Source organism: Anomaloglossus baeobatrachus, chromosome 5 (genome assembly GCF_048569485.1).
Source record: "Anomaloglossus baeobatrachus isolate aAnoBae1 chromosome 5, aAnoBae1.hap1, whole genome shotgun sequence".
In the NCBI taxonomy this organism is placed as follows: domain Eukaryota; kingdom Metazoa; phylum Chordata; class Amphibia; order Anura; family Aromobatidae; genus Anomaloglossus; species Anomaloglossus baeobatrachus.
This window is the reverse complement of record NC_134357.1, coordinates 164,293,550-164,298,605: the sequence shown is the minus strand read 5'-3', so window position 1 is coordinate 164,298,605 and position 5,056 is coordinate 164,293,550. Positions and strand designations below refer to the sequence as shown.

At 36.9% G+C, this 5,056-nt stretch overlaps 1 long non-coding RNA gene across 1 annotated transcript; it reads right to left on the bottom strand.

The window, feature by feature from the left end:
* Positions 1–687: 687 nt before the first annotated feature.
* On the bottom strand, positions 688–4,338 carry LOC142311019 (uncharacterized). Its single transcript, XR_012754232.1, has 3 exons — positions 4,231–4,338; positions 2,621–2,662; positions 688–1,345 (listed from the first exon to the last, which is right to left on the bottom strand). It is a non-coding gene; the product is annotated as an uncharacterized LOC142311019 (long non-coding RNA).
* Positions 4,339–5,056: the final 718 nt, after the last annotated feature.

Below are 5,056 nucleotides of genomic sequence, written 5' to 3'. Positions count from 1 at the left end.
CCGGACCCGAGCAGTGGGAGAGCGCAGCGTCCCCTCCTCCGCCCGCGACACCAGCATGCGTGCAGTACTCAGTGGTGCCTGACCAGGTCAGGGGCGCCACATATATCCTTACTGTTAGGATTCAGCTTTGCTTGTTTCGTCATTCATATGCGAATTTCTTACAGTCACCTCACAATGAGCTTTTATTAGTTACTGATTTCTTGCCCCTGGTGACAGAAACTTAGCTCCACCTCTGTATATATGTATTATATGTATGTAAACCCTCTTCACATGTATTGCACCCTGGAATTAATGGTGCTTTAAAAATAAGTAATATTAATAATAAGATTATAGTTTAAAAAAGAAGAATGAATGTAGAACAGGTAGATAGCAGTGTATAGCACAAGCATAGAGCCATGCAGTACATGTAATTTAGTACACTATTGCAGTCAATAAAAGGTAGGCGATCCATGCATACATTTAAGTAAGGCATCCTCAACTGTACCTGCCCTTCATTTTTATTATGTAAATAACTAGTCACTGGCATGTCAAGAGTGACTTGAAAATAAACTATCTGTATTTTCTAGCTAATGGCATTTGCATTACAGAACTGCAGTGCTTGTTGTCATAGTCCTTGTGGTTGGGAAATCACTTTCATCTCATAATACAATTAACCCTTTTCAACATAATACAAAAATAAGACAGTCCTGATTTAAGCGGATAATTTATTTGACAAACAAGTATGAACAACAAATAAAAGAATTTTAGATTTTGGGATTTTTGCACAGTTAGCAAATAATGATTTAATAATGATTATTTTAAAGTCAGCAGAAATGAGCAGTAGAAAGATGAAGTGCTAAGCAACGATTTTTGGTGCAGAATATTTATTTCTTTACTCCAACACTTCCTCCTCCGCTGCAGCATCCTCCTTGTGAAACCTGCCCACTGTTTCCTCCAGCTCCTCCAGCTCCTCCATATCCTCCTCCTTGTGAAATCTGTCCACTGATTCCTCCAGCTCCTCCAGCTCCTCCATATCCTCCTCCTTGTGAAATCTGTCCACTGATTCCTCCAGCTCCTCCAGCTCCTCCATATCCTCCTCCTTGTGAAATCTGTCCACTTATTCCTCCAGCTCCTCCATATCCTCCTCCTTGTGAAACCTGTCCACCGAATCCTCCAGCTCCTCCAGCTCCTCCAGCTCCTCCATATCCTCCTCCTTGTGAAACCTGTCCACCGAATCCTCCAGCTCCTCCAAATCCTCCTCCTTGTGAAACCTGTCCACTGATTCCTCCTGCTCCTCCGTGAGAAATGTATCCACCCATTCCTCCTGCTCCTTGATTTTGGCAAGGATCAGGAGCAGCACAAGGATCTAATAAAAATAACATAAAAGAAAATGGAGCATATTTATTAAGAAATATCTAATCCTTGCAAAGTGCAAAACTAGAATAAACAGTCATAAAATGCACTAAATTTATCAAAGTAACTCATGATGTTTGACAAAGTAACAGCTATTAGTGGGATTACTATGTGGCCCTTTCCTTATAAATCAGTGAGACCTCAATCCTTAACGTTTTGCAAGTCATAAAAAGTTTCTAAAGCACATCATAAATTATTTGCAAGTCATTAAACACAGTTTTTTTGTGCAGATTACACCAGAATTCCCTTGGCTCTAGCTTGAATTTAAAGGGGCTAATCAAGACTATTTTATTTTTTTCTCATGGGGCTAAGAACTAACAGGCAGGTATTTGCTAAATTGTTAACTACCTGTTTGTTCCACCTGGCACCGCCTGTTTCATTTGACCTCATGTCAACAGAGCAGCTCTTCCTCTTCCGATTTGCTCTGTTGATTTGACATGATTGCCAACATCATGCTAATTGACAGCTGGATCCCTACAGTTAAGCAGCGGGGAGCCAGCTCTCAAACAGCATAAAATTGTCAATAATGCCCTGAGAACAAAGTAAAGAGAAGTGGCTGCTTTGTCAAAGTGCTACTACCAGAAGCTTTAGAATCATCCACAGGGGCAATCTGTGATCTGAGCTGGCAGAAATCTGTACCTGGTAGAACAGGCCACTCCCAGCCTGTATGTTCTTAGAACCATAAGAAAAAAAAAATATAGCCCTGGATAACCTTTTTATCTATGCTCTATTAACGTGTAATTTATAGGTAAATTGTACACAAATAAAATATGTTTATTTAACTCTATGAACTAAAGCACTTTGAGACAACTAAAATTTCTAAGGGGTAAATATTTAAACATTTAAATTGCTTAAAGTAGTGAAGATGATACTTAAACAAGTTACACCCCACATTATTACAAAGCATCATTTGTGGAGGGGCCAATATGAGCGTAGTTGGGGAATGATTCAGCCGGGGACCTAACAGAGACCCCTGTTTCACCATAGTCATGGGCCTGTTGGATTCTACCAGTCTATATTTATCCTATTAGTATTTGCAGTGTTCAGTATTACAATCATGTTTTGCTCCACAGACCTGAAGCTTTAATTTGAGCTAGACCTAAACATAAATATATATATATTTTTTGAGCTGCAGCAAGTATATTGTACGTATGCGACTTCTACTTTTAAACACAAACATTTGCATTTTCTGATCAAATCCTTATTCTTCATTCATTTTTGTTCATACCTTGGCATGGGTCTGGTACACACTGTGGGGCTGGAGCACATGCTGAAAAATAGATGTAAAATGTTAAGTTCACTGTTCTATGAGAATTTTCAATCATTATTTATTTGTATGTATAACCTTAAAGGTGATGTTCAACTATTTTATTGTTTTAATGCAACAAAAATGGAAATTAAGAAATGTTAAAAGCGTTTTCAAATCTCCTAGCTTGGCTGCACCTCTGGTCCTAATGAAGCACTCCCCCTTACACTATCACAGGAATCTTTGCCCCCAGCATTGGAGAACTGGGGGACCTAAGCTGTCCAGAGTCAATGAACTGGCCAGCTTGAGATGAAGCCCTCAAACAGAATACACTCGATTCCTAGGTAAGCGGCCACTTAGGTGGCAGGGTTTCCAGTAACTTAAGCAGCAAGGTATAAACTTGAAAATCCCTCCATTCTTGGAACCAGAGAGGAATTTTAATAAAAGATAGTTGCAAAGTTGCTAGTTTTTACAAGTGCTTTGCATTTTTTACCAGTTAAATAATTCAAACTTCTAAATAATCATGTGGGTTTTTTTGTATTCAGCTTCTTTGTAATCTTATAGGCAACATGTTATCAAGAAGGAATAATACATTTAATAACTTGATGCCGTTAAGTGTTGGCTTTCAACCTGAAACTATGAGGACACGTAGATTTGCATAAATCTGTGAAAATTAGATATTATTTAACTACATCACTTTGTTTGTTATTTGCAATGCATTGAAGCTATAAATTGGCGGTGCTGAGGGCACATTTTAGCATCTGTATTACTGACATAAATCCCTTCTTAATTTTGAGTCTACCAACCATGAACTCTCAGATTACCAATTTAACAACCAAAAGAATGCACATGTAAATTAGAAGAATTTTTTAGAAAATAATTCTTTGGCATTCAGGTAGGCACATATAATCCATTATAACCAAGAAATCCAAATAGAAGGAGGACTCCAGAAGCCAGAGTATATAGAGAAAATGCATAACTTTTATTTATTACATAACATATCCAATAATTGAGTGAACTGTGTGATTCCATTTTAATAATTTGATATGTTATTTAATAAATAAGAGGTATACTTATTTATATACACTCAGGTTTTTGGAGTTATCCTTCTATTTGGCTTTAAACATTAACTATCAGTGTTATAGATTTCTATGATATTGTTAGTTTGGATTGTAAAACCTGCATTTGGGTCAAGACTTGTGGCCATAATAGCGATGTTACAAACAATGCACTTAATTAAGAACCATCTAAATGAGGGTTATGTCAGGTTTGGTCGCTTACTTCTATTCACTGCTGCTCACACCATCTATTGTTCTTATCCCTGAAACACAAGTGTTTGGGGCACTGGGGCCTGCTCACCTTCCTATTGTGTTGTTGTTTTTTATATAGAGGTCACTATTGCTCTAATCCCAGTTCATAACAATCCATAAGACAATATAGAAAAATTAATTTTAACTTTCTTCCCTTACTTCATATATGCATGCACATTATATTAAATATCAAAGTAAAAAATATAATAATCTCACATCATGAAACAATATTCAATGGTACAGAATATATCATGTATATGATACATGTAGCATTTCACTTACGGCCTTTTCCTCCCTTGGCTGCCATGATAACTCTCTTTCGGGTGATGAGCCTTACTGAAGGATTTGGAAAGATACTTTATGCCTTGGTAACGATGCTGTTTATATACAATCCCTGGTACTATTCCTTAATTGTTGAATTGTATTGCAAATCCCCTACGTAAGCCAATAGCATTTTGCTCTGACTATCCTAAATTGAATTTTAATTCATTCCTATTTGCATACCTGAAGGCAAGGGAGTAGCTGAATATTTAATGTAGGTGTAATCTTATTCTTGAGTTTATGTGGTTGCCTTGCCAGAAAAAAACAATGGGTGCGTCAGTGTATTGAAACGATCCTTATATATTTTTAGCTTAGTAAACATTAAATGGACAGTTATTAATCAATATTTCAATTTTAATTGTTCATACTTAGAAAGACTCACAGATACTGGGACAGGTAAATTGCTTAGAATGGAAACTACTGTATCTGCTGAATAAGTAAGTTGTAATTATGTTAGAAAGATCAGAGCAACTGGATCTGATCAGAGTTTAAATTGGCAATAAAGAAAGTTGATTAGGTTTTTGGAAAGGTTGAATGGGGGTTACACCTGATAGATGTGACATAGCTAAGTAGTTTTTTCATGTTACTCACATTTTGTTTTAAAATAGAGTTGAGGAATCACCAATTAATTGCATACATGTAGGCACATAACAATAGGGGCTAAAGTTACAATCAAGTCCCGTAGTCCTGGGACCAATATGCCCCAGGCCATATCATGGTTCTTAGGCTCAATACAATACACAAGATCCTGATTGCTAAATATCAAGAAGTTTAGTGTAGAAGTTTT